We start from the raw sequence: 18612 nt of genomic DNA on the forward strand, positions 1-18612 counted from the left end.
CTTGAGGAGGGGCCTTACAACCGCTTCCTTTAATGGTTGTGGGAAGGCCCCTTCCCTCAAGGACGCGTTAACTAAAGCCTGGAGCCAGCCTAGTGTCACCTCCCTGCTGGCCGAAACCAGCCAGGAGGGGCACGGGTCCAACAAACAAGTGGAGGAACTCATCGCTCCTACAGCCTTGTCCACTACCTCAGGAGTCACAGGCTCAAACGCATCCCACACAATAGAACTAAGACCTGTCCCCATCATCTCGGTCGGAATTGCCCAATCCGAGTCCAGGTCCATCTGAATCTGAGCGATTTTATCCAAAAGAAACTGCACAAACTCCTCAGCTCTACCCTGCAAGGGCTCTTGCACTCCCCCTACATTAAGGAGGGAGCGAGTCACCCTAAATAGGGCAGCTGGGCGCGAATCCATGGATGCAATAAGTGCGGAAAAAATGCAAACATTTTGCCACCTGTATCACCACTAAATAAGTCCTAATAAAGGCTCTTAAGAGTGTTCGGTCAGATTCGGAGTTACTGGTCCTCCAGCGTCACTCTAGACGTCTCTTCTGGTGCTTCATCTCCTGGAGCTCCTCGGTAAACCAGGGAGCTTTCCTGGATCCACCGCCATGGAGAGGTTGCAAAGGTGCAATCCGGTCCAGTGCCCCAGATGCCCTATTCCAGGCAGCTGCCAGGGACTCAGCCGGATTGTGGACAAGGGAGTCAGGTATCTCCCCAAGCTCCTTCTGGAACCCTTCAGGATCCATTAGGCCCCTGGGGTGGAGCCACTTAATCAGTTCCGCCTCCCTGCAATGGAGTAACGTCCTGAAGTCTAACCTCAGCAGGAAATGATCCGACCACGACAAGGGAGAAGCATCTATACCCCTTAATTCCAGATCACATCTCCACTGCCCCAAGAGAAACACCAGGTCAAGTGTGTGTCCCCCCCTATGAATCGGACCCTGAACTACTTGGGTCAGGTCCATGGTTGTCATGGAAGCCATGAACTCCTGAGCCGCATCTGAGGATTCGCCAACTGATGGCAAATTGAAGTCCCCCAGTACCATAAGCCTGGGGAACTCCACCGCCAGCCCAGCTACCGCCTCTAGCAGCACAGGCAGGGCTGTTGTAATGCAGCTGGGAGGCAGGTACATCAGCAACAAGCCCAACTGAACCCCTGAGTCCAACCTCAAAAGGAGAGACTCACACCCAACAATCTCAGGGGCAGGGATCCTGCGAGGGCAAAGACTCTTCCGGACAATAGCTGCCACTCCTCCACCCCTTCCCTGGAGTCGCGGCTGATGCAATATCTGGAAGTCAGGGCACATCTCTGAGAGGGGCACACACCCCTTCTGGCCCAGCCAGGTCTCAGTTATGCATGCCAGGTCAACTTCCTCCTCCAGGATTAAGTCCCGAACGAGGGGGCCTTGTTTTTTTTTTTATTATTGAAAAGTTTTACAAAAAACAAAAATTTTCTTCCCCCCCATATTCCCCCCACCCTTTTCCTCCCCTCATCCCACCCTCCCCCCCAGACTTCCCAGAGCAAAATACAAGGTATTTCATTTAACAATCATAAACTAGATTAACCTACTTATCCTCAGACTACTAACTCCCCCCCAAAACCTTAACTCCACTATAGATAACAAAATACTTCTAATACTTAACGTTCAATCATAAGCTATATGATATTTTCTTGTCTGATACTTATTTTGAATATAGTCAATCCATCTTCTCCATTCCGATACATATCTTTCTTGTGTATAGTCCTTCAAATATGTTGAAATTTTCGCCACTTCCGCTAGGTTCGTTACTTTCAATGTCCACTCTTGAATAGTAGGCAAAGAGTCCTTCTTCCAATATTGCGCTACCAACAGCCTAGCTGCTGATATTAAATTTAAAATCAATTTAGTCTCTAATGCTGTACAATCCATAGTTATACCCAGTAGGAACAATTGAGGAGTAAATTTCAACCTTCTTTTCAAAATATTCTGTATCACCCACCAAATTTTTATCCAAAATGCCTTGATTTTCTTTCAGGTCCACCATATATGATAATAAGTTGCATCATTACATTCACATCTCCAACATTTAGCTTGCAAATTAGAGTACATACATGATAATTTTTTAGGATCTAAGTGCCATCTATAAAACATTTTATAAAAATTCTCTCTCAAATTTTGTGCTTGCGTAAATTTAACATTTCTGACCCAAATCTTTTCCCACGTTTCCATCATCACTGGTTCCTGAAAGTTTTGTGCCCATTTTATCATACAATCCTTAACCAATTCCGTTTCTGAATCTATTTCCAATAATGCATTATACAACCTTTTAATATGCATCTGGCTTTGATCTCTAATCTGTTTCACCAGATTTTCCTCATTTTGCATAACACCAAATTTTTGATCTTCCCTCCATCTAGCTTGAAGCTGACCATACTGAAACCAAGTATAAATTATCCCTTCTTCTTTTAATTCATCTAAAGATTTCAATTGCATCTTACCCCTTTCCAAAAAAAGAAGCTCTTTATAAGTAATCACCTCTGTTTTTTGCTCTATACTTATATTTTCTATTGCATGTCTGGGATTTGCCCATATGGGTATCTTATAGTTTAGCTTGTATTGGTACTTTTTCCAAACCCTCAACAATGCATTTCTAAGTATATGACCCTTAAACACTTTATCCACTTTTTTTTCATATAACAAATAAGCATGCCATCCATATAACAAATCATAACCTTCTATGTTTAACATTCTTTCTTCAGTTAAGTTACACCAATCACTAATTTGTGATAAAGCAGCTGCTTCATAATACAATCTTAAATTAGGCATTTTAAGACCTCCTCTCTCACGTATATCCTGTATAATTTTCAGTTTCACTCTTGGTTTCTTCCCAGCCCAAATGAAAGTATTAACCCCTTTCTGCCATTCCATCAAATTTCCATCTTTCTTAAGCACTGGTATCATTTGGAACAAAAATAAAAACCTAGGTAGTACATTCATTTTTATTGCTGCTATCCTTCCCAGTAATGATAGTTGTAACTTTTTCCAATTTTCCATTTCTTTCTGTACTTTTTGCCAAAGAATTTCATAATTATTTTTAAACAATTTCGTGTTTGAAGCTGCAATATATACTCCTAGATACTTAACCTTTTTAACTACTTCAAACCCCGTTACCCTCCCTAACTCTTCTCTTTGAGTTATGGACATATTTTTAGTTATCATCTTTGTCTTATGAAGATTTACTTTAAATCCAGATACTTTGCCATATTGAGCTACTATGTCCAGCATATAGGGAGCCACTTCTATAGGTTGAGATAAAGTAAGAACCAGGTCATCTGCAAACGCTCTTAGTCTATAATCCTGCTGTCTAATTACAATTCCTTTTATTTTATCAGAGTCACGTAACTTATTCAACAAAACTTCTAAAGTTAAAATAAACAACAATGGCGACAAGGGACAACCCTGCCTAGTACCTTTCTCAATTTTAAACGCATCTGTTAAACCTCCATTAACTATTATTTGTGCTGTTTGTTCCTGATATATTGCTCTAATTGAATGTATAAAATACTCCCCAAAGTGCATTTTTTTCTATTATCTTAAACAGGAATTGCCAGTTCAATCGATCAAATGCTTTCTCTGCATCCAAAAATATGAATGCTACAGGGACCTGGTTATTTTTTTCCAAATATTCCAATAGGTTTATAATTTGTCTAACATTATATTTCATCTGCCTCCCTTTTATAAAACCTGATTGGTCATTGTGAATAGCTTGTTGCATAACTGGCATTAATCTATTCGCTAATATCTTAGCAAAAATTTTATAATCCGTGTTCAAAAGTGAAATTGGCCTGAAATTTTCAGGTTTGATACATTTGATCTTCCTTCAGAATCAATGAAACAAAAGCTATTCTCCAAGAGGGTGGAACTCCTCACCCTAATTGAATTTTACAAAATAGAGCTCTAAGCGGTTCTACCATTTCAAACTGTAAATTCTTATAATAAACAGCTGTTAATCCATCTGTTCCTGGAGCTTTCCCTGTTTTTAACTGCTTAATTGCTGCAATGATCTCCTCAGAAGTTATTGGTTGATTCAATCCTTCCCTCTGTTCCAATGTTAATTCCGAAATATTCCCATCCTTTAAATATCTATCTATATCTATACCTTGTATTGAGTCACTAGCATATAACTTTGTATAAAATTCCAAAAAAGCCTTTTTAATCATATTCTGTTGGTAAACTTCCTTACCTCTATATTCTATCTTACTAATGACTCGTGATTTCTCTTTTTTCCTCAGCATGTAGGCCAACCACCTACCTGGTTTATTGGCATTACAAAATGTATTATGTTTAGCATATTGTAAGCTAGTTGCCACCTTGATCTGTCCCCGTACCCACACACACACAAACACAGCCAGCCGGGGGTTAAGGAAACACTTTGGAACGCACCCAGGTCTTATCTCCCACTTGGCAGCGATAGACACACCGTCTGCCAAATGCCTTTATTTTCACAAACAGAAAGATAAGGTACTTGACTTCCGGTTTGCTGCTTGTCCCCACTGGACACTCCTTCGGGATTGTCGAACCCACTGCCTGTAAGAGCCGCCTTTTTCAGCGGAATGGCGGCTCGAAAAAACTCCGTTTCCATTAGGAAACGGAGATAGAGCCGGCTGGGGTGGGTAGAGTCTTCTGCCTAATCCCAAAAGTTTTTTATTTACTTTTGGGAGGGAGCGGAAGAGACTCCCCGTATCCCCAGCCGATGCTCCGGGCTCTGGGAAACCTCTGCTACACGCAGAGCTAGGGGGCAAAAGCAAGCCTGTAAATCTGTCAAATAAATTAATTAAAGAAGATATGAGCTGGACCTCTGATCCTGAAGTGCAAGTATTCTTTTTATTCTATTTTGCCTAAGAAGTGAAGTGAAGGGAAAAAAAGTTTTTTTTAAAATGGCGATTGCTGCTGCGGCTTGAAGAGAGGCTGAAAGGGAAACTCCTTCCGTTTTTAATTACAAAGTAGCGGAATGAATACTTTTGGCTGTAACTGAAGGCAAAATCTCACTCTCATTTTGGTTTTTTTTTTCTTTTTTTTTTTTTCTTTCTCTTTGAGGATCTGATATTGATCTTGGTTGGAAAAAAGTTTTTTTTTCTCTCTTTTCCAGTAAATTTTGTCTGCGTGGAAAAATGGCACTGAGACTTATAAAACTAGACAAACAGGCAGTGGGGGGGGATTCCCCCATTAATAAATTACATCAACAAGTTTTAACTCTCCAGTCACAGAAACCTGACTTTAATATAATAGAATTTCTTCTTGAGGAGATTGTAAGAAGGGATGAGATTGTGAATCAGCAACTTGAAAAATTTAAGTTGGAAATCAAAGAAATTGGTGAATTGGTGAAATCTAAGTTTGGTTTTCTGGATCGAAAGATTTTAAAAGTAGCTAATGGCTTAGCAGACTTTATGACTCAGTTGGAAGCAAATACTAACTCTAAAATGAAAGAAACTGAGGAGAATTTGGATGACAAGATCCAAAAAATTAAAAAGGATTTGGCAAACATTCAGGATAATAGTTCAGAAGACAAACTTAAAATGGAGGCTGATCAAAAGACTGTTATTGAAGAAAATGTACAACAGAGGATTGAAAGAGAAATTTTAATGATCCAATACAATTTTACAGAATATGCAATTAGACTGAGAGGTTTGCAGGAAGATGACAGAGATGATTTAAGGAAGATATCTTCTGAAATTCTGGCTGGGATTTTAAAGGTTCAACCTGATGAAGTGTTTTGCAGGATTGACAGAATTTATAGAATAAACTCCTGGTTGGCAAAACAAAGGCAATTGCCTAGAGATGTGGTGATTTATTTTACAGACAAAGAAATTAGAAATAATATTGTCCAGAATTCTTATGATTCTGCTTTGCAATTTCGTGGAAGAAAGATTTGGATTTTTAAGGAACTCCCGCCCAAGATGTTAATGGAGAGGAAGAAATTTGGTTTTCTAGTGAATGAGTTAAAAAAAAGGAATATTTTATTTAGGTGGGACGTCCCAGTTGGTTTAATATTGAGACACCAAGGAGTAAGATACCAACTGGATACTGTCGAAAAAGCGGAAGAATTTTATCAAAAAATTTTAAAAATAAATTTAACATCTTTAGGCATAACACAGGACAAGCAAAAGGAGTTGGAAATAAAGGGAAAACATCAAATTACAGAGGCTGTGGTAGATAAACTGTCTTTGGACTCCTTGGATACCCCAGCTGGACTGTCTATAAATTTGAGAGCAGTGTCATCTGATTCTAATGTGATTAACTATCAACTTACAAACAAGTGCGTAAATCAACCAGTTGATATACAAGTGAAGGAAAAGACATATGGGATAATAAAACAAAACCAACAAGATCAATTTACAAAGCAGAATGACAACCGATCAGCTGATACACAACTTGTAGGAAGGAAATCTGGATGGAAATGCAACCCGCAAAAGAAAAAGAAAAGAAACAGATTTCGTAGAAATAGTAGTTTCTAAATCAAGCAACAGTGAAGCCAGGGATTTTAAAAAAATAAATGAACATGTGAAAAGATATTGGAGGCGAATTATTGTTTAATACTATCTTGAGGAAAGTGGCAGATCTCTGCAATGCCGTGATTTTGGGATGTGGAAAGAGCCTTACATTGTTGGATTTGAACTATCTATTTTGGATTTCTTTTACCGATAAATATATTATATCTATTTTGAGTTACAAGGCAAGAGAGTCATGTTGGGGCATGCAGAAGATCTGGCTGTTACCCACAAAGATGATGGGGATTTATAATCCTGATGAAAACCACAATTACAACTATATGGAATATAATTATAATGTCACTCGGGTGGTTGTTTTTATTTTTATATATACATGAGGATATTTATTATTGATGGGGGCAGAAGATGACTGAAGATTTTGAATAAACTGTTGCACCAGGATGCTATGTTACCCTATTATGGATGATGGATTTAACAATCTAGTGGAAAGACATCAAAGAAGATACTAAATGAATTATAAATTTAAAGTTATTGTCTTTTTTTATAAAATGGAATGTATATATAGACATATGTATATTTTAGTAGAGTGGGCAGTGGATTATATTTAGAATTGTAGTGCATGGTAATCTTGCAGGAAACTGGGTTGAAATAGGCTAGTTTAGTGATTGATTAGTTTAAGAAAAAGGGTTTTTAAGACATATATTTTGGGGAGTGGAAGAATTGGATAGAACTGAACAAATGTTAAATTTGGAGAAGGCTGCTTTGAAATGTTAAATTAATATATATAATATATATAAAAGTAAAGGTTATGTTGTTGTAATAATAATAATATTTTACAAGTTTGGGGGAGGAGAAAAAGGGTAGATTGTGAAAAGCGGAGAAAAGCGGAGTTATAAGAATACTTTGCTAAGGGTCAGTACTTTGAGGAGTGAGTAAGGGCATGGTAAAATATTATGTAATTAATTATGAATTAGCTTATTGTTGTGAAGAAGAAGTCACAGGGGGGGATGGGTGGTGAGGGGGGGTTAGGGAAGAAGGGAGGAAAAGGGGGAAAAACTTGTATTTGAAAAACTTTTTCAATAAAAAAAAAAAGAAAAGAAAGATAAGGTACTTAACTTAACATGCAAAAAGTCCAAGCAGAAATAATATTTCTCTCCGCAGTTCCGAACGAGGCTTTAGTGACTATCCAAGGTTTACTTTTGTTCGTCACAAGGAGCACTGACCACTACCCTCTATTATATAGTCTCTGGGGTGTGGTCCAGTGACTCAGTTCTAATCCCTAGCACGCCTCCTAAGCTGCTGCAAACGTTTATCACGCCTTCGGAGGCGTGCGTCCAGGAATGATGTTTCTTCATCACTCTGATCCGAGCCAGCTGTCTCCCTACTGATCTCCTCTCCCTCGGCCGGCACCTGAGACAATGCCAGAGGGGAGGGGCCTGGAGAGGGAGGCCTGGCTGACTCCTCTTCCTCATGCTCGGAGCTTTCTTTCTCCAATGGGACAGGCTCAGAGGGCGGGGCCACAACACCACCTGATCAGCCATTAACATATTAAATTGCCCTCGTAATATATTTATTATTTCTTTTACTTTCTTATCTCCTGGATTAGATATAAGTAATTGTTCCTTCTTTTTTATTTCTTCCTCTATCTCTTTACGCTTCTTTTGTTGTTTTAGTCTACATTTATTGTTCATATGTATTAACATACCCCTCATATAAGCCTTACTAGGATCCCAGACCATTTCCATAGGAGTACCCTTATTCATATTAATAACAAAATATTTTTTCATTTGTTTTTTTAAGCTCTTTCACATTTTCTTCATATCTAAATAAATTTTCATTTAACCTCCAAGACCTCCTTTCTCCCCTCTCCTGTTCAAATTCCACCCAAACCGGACTATGATCAGTTAAAGTTCTTGGACATATCTTCGTCTTCTTCACCCTGGAAATAAAATCATTTGTGGTTAGTATAAAATCAATCCTGGAGAAGGATTGATGTCTATCAGAAAAAAAAGTAAAATCTTTTTCCTCCAGGTTACGTTCTCTCCAAATATCTCTCAGTTCTGTATCTTCCATCATATCAAAAAAAGATTTGGGTAGTTTTGCACGTGTTGAGATCTTTGATAAGCTTTTTTTATCTTTCTGTGTGTCTATTACTCCATTCCAATCACCCATTAATATGAAAGATTTATAGTCCCATTGTATTATTTTAGTATGTAAAAATTTATAAAACTTGTCTTGTTGCTGATTAGGGGCATATATTCCTATAAAAAGCATTTTCCCAGTCTGTGTTAATAATTCAATTGCAATATATCTTCCTTGATCATCTGCTTCAATTAAATGAGCTGATAGTCCTTTCCTTACATATATGACTAGTCCATTTTTCTTCTCTGGCGTTGATGCCACAAAATGTGTACCTAATCTTGAATTTATTAAATATTTTTGATCTAATAATCTGATATGTGTTTCTTGTAAGCAAATAACGTCATTGTTAAATTGTTTCAAGTAGTGAAATACTTTCTTTCTTTTTTGTGGTGAATTTAGGCCATTGACATTCCAAGATAGGAATTTAGTTGCCATCTTTAGCCTTTCGAAGCCTTGTGAGCATCAGCTGAAGCTCCTCCTCCACCTTACTCTTTGGCCTAGCCCCCCCCCCCCCACTGCTTCTGTTTTTTGAACTTCTTGAGATAAATCTTGAGATTGTTGCCTTTTTGATTGTTGTTCTTGAAGTTTATAAGTTGATCGGGTCAGTCGTTGTACTTTCGGCTCTCCCTTCTTAGGTGGTTCCAAAGTTGGGGGTAAGCTCCCAAGATCCAGATCTTCTTCCACGATAATTCCTCCAGCTGCAACTTCAGCATAGGTTTGTATCTGTTTTCCATCTTTTTCTTGCTGTAACATCTCTGTTTTCTTCCTACCCCCCCCCCCCCGGTGAGGGTGGGTATCCAGCCTTTAAAACATTTACATAGAAATCTTTTGCCTTCCAGACTGTATTTAACCGGTATCTTTCTCCATTATAAGTCACTATTAGACTAATTGGAACGTCCCATCTGTATGCCACTTGTTGATTTCTCAGCTCATTTACCAAAAAGCCAAAGTCTTTTCTGCTTCTCAACATCTTTGGAGGAATCTCTTTCAAAACCACCACCTCTTGCCCAGCCACCTGAACTTTATTCTTGAGGGAAGCTTGTAAGATATCATTTCTAATCGTCCTAGTTGTAAAATAAATCACCACCTCTTGGCAGTTGCCTTTGTTTTGCCAGCCAGGAATTAACCCTGTAAATTTTATCAATTTGGCTTGCCACATCTTCTGGTCTTTCTTTCGGGCTTCAGGCCCGGGTACAGCACGGAAACGGCATTGGTTGCGTTGGTTGATGATCTCTGGAGGGCTCGGGACAGGGGGTGCTTCTCTGTCCTGGTCCTGTTAGATCTCTCAGCGGCTTTTGATACCATCGACCATGGTATCATGCTGCACCGGTTGGAAGAGTTAGGGGTGGGAGGCACTGTGTTGCGGTGGTTCTCCTCCTTTCTCTCTGACAGGTCGCAGTCTGTGTTGACAGGGGGACAGAGGTCGACCCCGAGGCCCCTCATATGTGGGGTGCCGCAAGGGTCGGTCCTCTCGCCTCTCCTGTTCAACATTTATGTGAAGCCGCTGGGTGAGATCATCCGTGGTTTCGGGGTGGAGTACCATCAGTACGCTGACGACACCCAGCTGTACATCTCTACCCCGGATCACCCCAACGATGCCCTTGAAGTGATGTCCTGGTGCCTGGAGGCCGTACGGATCTGGATGGGGAGGAACAGGCTCAGGCTCAACCCATCCAAGACCGAGTGGCTGTGGTTTCCGACGTCCCGATATAGTCAGTTGATGCCATCACTGACTATTCAGGGCGAATCATTGGCCCCCACGGAGAGGGCTCGCAACTTGGGCGTCCTCCTGGATTCACGGCTGTCTTTAGAAGAGCACTTGACGGCCGTGACCGGGAGGATTTTTCATCAGGTTCGCCTGATGCACCAGTTGCGTCCCTTTCTGGATTGGGACTCATTACGCACAGTCACTCATGCCCTCGTCACCTCCCGCCTGGACTATTGCAATGCTCTCTACATGGGGCTCCCCTTGAGGAGCACCCAGAGGCTCCAACTGGCGCAGAGTGCAGCCGCGCGGGTGGTAATGGGAGCGACATGGTGCTCCCATGTAACACCTCTCCTGCGCGAGCTGCACTGGCTCCCAGTGGTCTTCCGGGTGCGCTTCAAGGTTTTGGTTACCACCTTTAAAGCGCTCCATGGCTTAGGACCTGGTTATCTACGGGACCGCCTACTACCACCAATAGCCTCCCACTGGCCAGTACGCTCTCATAGAGAGGGACTCCTCCGGGTGCCGTCAGCCAAACAGTGTCAACTGGCGACCCCTAGGGGGAGAGCCTTCTCTGTGGGGGCACCTACCATCTGGAATGAGCTCCCCCCAGAGATACGGAGGATCCCGGATCTGCGCACCTTCCGCTGCGCTGTGAAGACCTTTTTATTCCATCAGGCGGGCTTGGCCTAATCTCTTCCCTTTTTTAAATATGTAAATTTTAATCTGTTTTTAAATTATTGGGGTGTTTTAATCTGTCTGGGCCAAAATGATTTAATTTGATTTTATCTGGTTTTTAAATTTTTTGTATCTATGTATTTTATCTTTTGGCTGTTCACCGCCCTGAGTCCTTCGGGAGTAGGGCGGTATACAAATCAAATAAACTAAACTAAACTAATTATCTCTGCAATAGCATCAGCACAAATATCTTTTAGATTTTCTTTACTATTTTCTTTCAGGCCTCTCAATCTCAAAGCAAACTCCATGGACCTGTATTGTAACATTATCAGTTCATAGTCCACTTTCTCTGTTCTGGTCATAACATCTCCCATTTTGCTTTCCAAATTTAAATTTGCTTGATTAATTTCTTCAACTTTCCCATCAAGCTGGATAACAAGGTTTGACAATCCTGATACAGCATAAACAATATCATCTCTTATTTTATCGTGTTTCTCTGCAACCACTTCCTTGATCGAACTTATATCCTCCTCAACTTTCTTTAATTTCCCTTCCACAAGTAGTGTTAAATTATTCATTGCTGTGGCTTGGTTATTCATAGCTTCTCTCATTGCTGTTGCTTGATTATTCATGGCTTCTTTCATAAATTCTTTAAAATCATTAAGTGCTGCATCTTGACTCTGAGTCTGGCTCTGTGAATCAGTCGGAAGTTGTGCTTTCTGTGTCACCACTGACACAACTGGAGAACCTCCCCCTCCTTTAACAACTCCTGGTTTCACTTGTCTAGAAGTCATTCCCCCCCCCTTTTAAGGAGATCTTTAAAAGTCACAAAATCTTTGAAGATGTTTGTAATTTATAATCTCTAATTTGCCAGGCAGAATAGTTTTTTTTTTCCCTCCACAAACTCTCAGTTCCCAGCAGTTAATAAGCAGCTAATCCACTCTCCCAGCGCAAAGTTCTCAAGCACTTTCGTTTCTGGCTTTCACTTTCAAAACCATAACAAAGACGCCATCTTCAGCCTCCAGCTCAATAAGATTCAAATTGAAACAAAGTAACTTCGGAGTTAAGCTCTGTACTTTTAAGGCTTGTTCTCCTGTTTTCCACTCTGCCTGCGCTTGTAATCAGTCAAACTCACTTTTAAAAGCAGGATCGGATCGCGGCTTCTCGCTCTGCTTCCGCAGAGTCGTCCTGGCTCTGGAGCTTCTTGGCGGGCTGGCTGGGGAGCTCTCACCCTCCAAGCCTCTGGAAATGTTCCAGAGGGCTTTCAGGGAGCTCTACTCTCGCCCACCGGCTCTCCTCTCCTTCTTTTCCCGAAGGAGAGTTTTTCAGCCGCCAGACAGCCGGTTTGCGCTGTCAAAGCGGCTTTTATGGAGACACAGGGCTGGCGGTCTTAAAAGACCGCCCACGGAGCCTGCGGTGCCAACCGGAAGTCTCAACGAGGGGCCTTGTTAACAACAGACCTGGCATTAAACAGAAGCAGCCTGAGGCCAGGGCCCTGACATCCCGATTCACCAGGTATATGAGGCGAGCCCGGTGAACCAGAACCAAAGGGGCCGGAACAAGTAATCGCTTTGAGACAGCGAGTCCTAGTTCCCCGAGAGCAGCCTACCCCTCTGCTCCTGCCATATCTACCTCTCTCGGTCATAACCGCAATACTCTGGCTCTCCAATACCCCAGAGATCCCCTCCCCCACCTCAATGGCCCCCCTCCTCCCCGGCAGGTAAGGCACCCCACTCATGCTGAGCTGAGGGTCATATCTGAGCCCCCATCTGCTTCTGTTTGCACATTCAGCAGAGGGGGCTCCATTCCTTGCCCCCAGCTCCCTCATTCTCCCGAAATTCAGCCACTCCAAACCCATTCCAAACCGATTCCTTCCATCCCATCCATCCCAACATCCTCACACTTCAAATGCTTTAATTCACCCGCACATTTCAAATGCTTTAATTGATCTCAGCACAAATTTTTCGGCCTTTATGATATTTGTATTTTTTCCTTGCAGTGCATTTGACAGAAAAGAAATCTCGTTCAGAATATCAATCATCAAGGCCAAATCAGTCAAAAAAATTATATTTTCAAGATGGGCAACCATACCTGGATATTTTTCATTTCCATGAAAAAACTGATGTAGCACTGGATAAACATGCCACACAGCTATGGTTGACCTTAAACTACAGGCAGCCCATCTTTGTCCCAAAACTCTTCCAATTTTTACAATTTCAAGTCCAAGTTGTTCTGATATATTGAAAAGTTCTATCTGGCTCTTACAGGATTTGTGGAAAATGATGTGTATCTTGTCTAGAAATATTTTGAAATGGTTTAGTTGCTTGATGTCCTTTATGGAGTCATCTAGAACCAGTTGGAGGCGATGGTTCAAGCAGTGCCATGTTATGATGTTTGGGAACTCTTTCGCTAATCTAGTGCTCACTCAAGATTTTCTCCCAAGCATAACGCTGGTACCATCAAAGCAAAATGCTACTAAATGTTTTTGCAGATATTCCGTAGTAAATCCAACTTTATGTAAATTTCCCATCACTAAAGAACATATTGTCTCTGCATCTTGTTTTTCCAATTCCACAAGCTCAACAAAAACTGTTGTTGGGTTATCCGAATCCTCAACTTTTACAAAAACTATCACAACTGGTTTCCATGATAGCATTGAGGCTTCATCAATTATCAAACATATTTTTAGATTCTGCCCAATATTACTACTAAATATTTCAGTTTTAATTTCGTTTGCAATGAAAGCAACTATTTTCACTGCACTTCTTCGTGAATGCAATCCTCCTCCCAGATCTACTCCAACTGTAGTTACCAATTCTACCTCTCCTTCTATGTCTGAAAATGGTTTACATCTTTGTGCCAGACTGCAAGCTTTAAGAAAAACTCTATAAGTAGTAGATAAATGTTTGTCAGTTGACCTATCTACTGATTTTGTGATTGCATCCAGCTCTCGTTGTTTTAGGTCAGTGATGGCTAACCTTTTTGCCGTTGTGTGCCAAAAGCGAGGAGAGCATGGGGGGTCACGTGCATGTGTGCCCACAGCCATAATTCAATGCCCCCTGTGCCCCACCCACCCCCCGCATATGCGCCCGCAACCCTCCCCCATGCTCTCCCCACTTTTGGCACACAATGGCAAAAAAGTTACTGGTGGGCCCAGAAGGCCTGTTTTTCGCCCTCCCCAGGCTCCAAAGGTTTTCTTGGAGCCTGGGGAGGGCGAAAACAGCCTCCCCACCCCCCTGGAGGCCCTTAGGAGGTCGGAAATGGCCCGTTTCCCAACTTCCGGTGAGCCCGGAAGGCCCGAAAATCAGCTGGCCGGCGTGCCCATGCACGCTGGACCTAAGCTAGAGCAATGTTTGTGTGCCCACAGATATGGCTCCGCGTGCCACCTGTGGCACTCGTGCCATAGGTTCGCTATCACGGTTTTAGGTTGTCTCTGCAAATGGTGTGAGATTTTGATGTAAAATGTTCTTTCATTTTTTTCCTAAGAGATGCTTGCTGTACCTCTTTACTTGTCCCTGCTGCCTCAATCTTGAAGTGTTTCCATTCTTTGGAAACATGAACGCCTTTCTCGAATGCGAAATCATGTTTCGCACAGTACTTACAACCTAACTTTTTGTTTGTTTGTTTTTTGAAAAAAGTTTTATTTTAGATTTTAAAAAAAAGACAACATAAAAATATCATCCTTACAAACAATTATAGACAGCATCTCAATCAGTTAAAATCATTTCGTGCTTACAATTTTCCAAATCTCATTTTATAACAATTATTCTTTACTTGAACTGAAGATAAATATTTAAACATTTCATATACTGTATGCTATCTCATCTCCATACTTTTTTGTCAAACCATTGATAAAATATCTCCCATATCAAATAATATTGTTTATCTTCCTGTTCTCTTATTTCAAATGTCAATCTACTCATTTCAGCACAGTCCAACATTTTCATAATAATTTCTTCATCAGCAATTATCTTCTCTCCTTTCCAGTTTTTGGCAAATACAATTCTGGCCGTTGTTAAAATGTTAACAATTAAGTATTGTAATTCTTTATTAAATGTCTCTGATAAAATTCCTAATAAAAATATCTCTGGTTTCAAGTCAATATGTCTCTTTGTCATTTTTTCTAACCACATATGTATCTTAGTCCAAAATCTCCTTGCTTCCACGCATGTCCACCACATATGGTAATACGATCCTGGAGTTTGATGACACTTCCAACATTTCTCCGATTTATTCTTAAACATTCTGGCTATCCTCGTCGGGGGTAAATGCCACCTGTAAAACATCTTATACAAATTCTCTTTATATGCTGTTGACATTGTCATTTTATAATTATGTGACCACAATTTTTGCCATTTCTCTAAATCAATACTATAACCAAAATTTTTCCCCCATGCTATCATTGATTCTTTGACTTGTTCTTCTTCCAATTTTACTTCAAGTAAATATCCATATAACTTTTTAATTACATGGTCTTCCGAACCCATTAATATCTTGTCTAAACCAGTCAAACCACTGTAAATACCTTCTTGTTTGAAGTCTTCTTGATATCTGGAAAGTATTTGCATGTATGAAAACCAATCTATCTTAATTCCCTGGTCTTCTAAGTTTTGTTTCAATTTAAGTTCACCCTTTTCATCCAATAATTCACTATATCTAACAATTTGTTCCCCTACAAATACCACTGGTTAAGAAAAAGCTTCAATTGTAGATACCCAGACTGGAATCTTCAAATAATGGTATTTTTTGATCTTCTCCCATGTCAAAAACAAAGCTTCACGTATCTGATGTCTTCTAAAATACCCCTGAATTTTAGTTCCTTTATACCATAAGAAAGCGTGCCATCCCATCAGCAATGTCCCTCCAAATTTAATAATCTAGTGTTTTTCAATGTTACCCATTCTTTAATCCACATTAAACAAACTGCTAGGTAGTATAATTCAAAATTCGGTAATCCAAAACCACCCCTCATCTTAGCATTTTGTAACAGTTTGAGTTTTATCCTTGCCTTCTTTCCCTGCCAAACATATTTCAAAACCATTTTATTTAAGTCTGCAAAAAATTCCTTACCTAGCTTTACAGGAATTGTCTGAAAAAGATACAAGATTCTGGGTAAAATATTCATCTTAATAGTTGCAATTCTACTAATCAAAGATAACTGCAAGTTTCCCCATTTCACCAAATCCTGTCCTATCCGTTGCTTAAGCTTATTGTAATTATTTTCTTTACGAGAACTACATCTTGCTGTTAGTTGAATCCCCAAGTATTTTACCTTATTTGTGACCTGCATCTTTGAAATCTCCCTCAGTTCTCCTTTTTGTTTTTTTAACATATTTTTGGTCATTATCTTCGTCTTTTCTGTATTAATTTTCAAACCAGCAACCTTCCCAAATTCACCTATTTTTTCTGTCAATTTATTTATTGATGTTAATAGTTCTTCGATAATAAAAACCAGGTCATCAGCAAAAGCTTGTAATTTATATTCTTCCTTTCTAATTTTGATTCCTTTTATCTCTTTTTCTTCTCTAAAATTTCTATTCAACACTTCCAACGTCAATATAAATAGCAATGGGGTTAAGAGACATCCTTGTCGAATACCTTTTTCTATTTCAATAACATCAGTCAATTCTCCATTAATCATTACCTTTGCCGTCTGTTTCGTATATATAGCTTCAATTGCCTGAATAAATTTCCTTTCAAAGCCCATCTCTTCCATTTGTAACATCATAAATCGCCAGTTCACATTGTCAAATGCTTTTTGTGCATCTAGAAATACCAAAGCCATTTGTTTTTCAGGATGCGCTTCATAATATTCTAGGGTATTCAAAATTATTTTTATATTGTTTCTAATTTGTCTTTTTGGAAGAAAACCATTTTGATCTGAATGTATAAAGTTATTCAAGTATCTCTTAAGTCTTTCTGCCAGTATTGAAGCCAAAATTTTATAGTCCGAGTTTAGCAGGGATATAGGCCTATAGTTTTTAATTTGCTGTGGGTCTGTGTCTTCTTTGTGAATCAGTGTGATATAAGCCTCAGTCCATGGTTGGGGTATTGTTTTATTTATCATTACTTCATTCATAACATCCAAAAGTGGAAGGCATAAGGATTCTTGTAATGTCTTATAGTATTCAACAGGCAAACCGTCTGGTCCTGGTGTCTTTCCATTTTTTTGTTTCTTAATTGCTTCTGTTAATTCCATCATTGTTATACGCCCATCTAGCATTTCTTCAATGTCCTTGGGGATCAAAGGTAATTTTGTGTTCTGTAGATATTTTTTAACTTTCCCCTCTTCAACCAGCTCTCTTTTATAAAGTTGCCTATAATATTCTTGTATTATTTTTCCCAGTTCTTTATTTCCAAATTTACTTTGTCCTTGATCATCAATCAGTTGCATTATTTTTTTTTATTCTCTTTCTTTTTTCAATTTATATGCTAGCCACCTTCCTGGTTTATTTGCATTTTCAAAATAATTCTGTTTAACACTTCTTATTTTTTGGGCTAGCTCTTCCTTCTCCAGTAAGTCCATTTTATGTTTCAACATATCCATTTTCATTTTTACATCTTACTTATGTGGATCTTTCTGGAGTTCCTTTTCAGATCTCTTATATTCATTCTTTAATATTGTAAAAGTTTGTCTTTTTTTCACATTCCTTTTCTTTATATAATCTATTATTATACCTCTAGCGTAGGCCTTCATTGTATCCCAACGGTTTTGTATCGATGTATCTTCCTTTTTATTCTCCTTAAAAAAAAACTCCAGTTCTCTTTGCATTTTCTGTACAAATTCTTTTTCTTTTAAAATTGTATTATTCAAAGTCCATCTAGCTTTCCTTTTTTGGCCTTTCCAAGTTGCTATCCCTGGATTATGATCAGCCCATAAATTAGTGACTATTTCCACCTGCTCAATTTTTGGAATCAAGTCCATTGTTGTCTATATCATATCTAACCTGGACCAAGATGAGTGCCCCTTTGAGTAAAAAGTGTGTTGTCTATTCTTCCCATTTCTAACTCTCCATATATCTTTCAAATTTATTTCCTCTGTCATTTAAAAAAAAGAATTCAGCAGTGTTTTTCTATTATGCCTTTTTGTTGTTTTATAGTCCAATTTTTCATCTACTATTCCATTAAAATCTCCCATCATACAAATATTACCATAGTCCATTTCAATTATTTTCATATGTAAATTTCGATAAAAATCACTCTGATTGTTATTTGGCGCATATATTGCAACTAGTAGTATCTTCATTTTATTATCAATTATCTCCACTATCAAAACTCTACCCTCTGAATCTGCATATATTTGTTCCGCTTTTATTGAATTTTTAATGTATAGACCACCACCTCTCTTTTTGTTTTGCGATAATGATGAAATTTTTATTGAAATGAAAGTTTAGTTTGTGCCAATAATTGTTCATGTTGCTTTTTAATGTGAACTTCTTGCAAACAAATTATATCAAAATTTAGCTTCTCTAATTTATGAAAAACCTTTCTTCTTTTCACAGCCAAATTAAGTCCATTTATATTTATTGAAATTAATTTCGTTGCATCCATATTCATATTTTATATGTAGGTTTTATTGCTCTAGTTGATCTTAC

Source organism: Pantherophis guttatus, chromosome 3 (assembly GCF_059756535.1).
Source record: "Pantherophis guttatus breed Tessera chromosome 3, ASM5975653v1, whole genome shotgun sequence".
In the NCBI taxonomy this organism is placed as follows: domain Eukaryota; kingdom Metazoa; phylum Chordata; class Lepidosauria; order Squamata; family Colubridae; genus Pantherophis; species Pantherophis guttatus.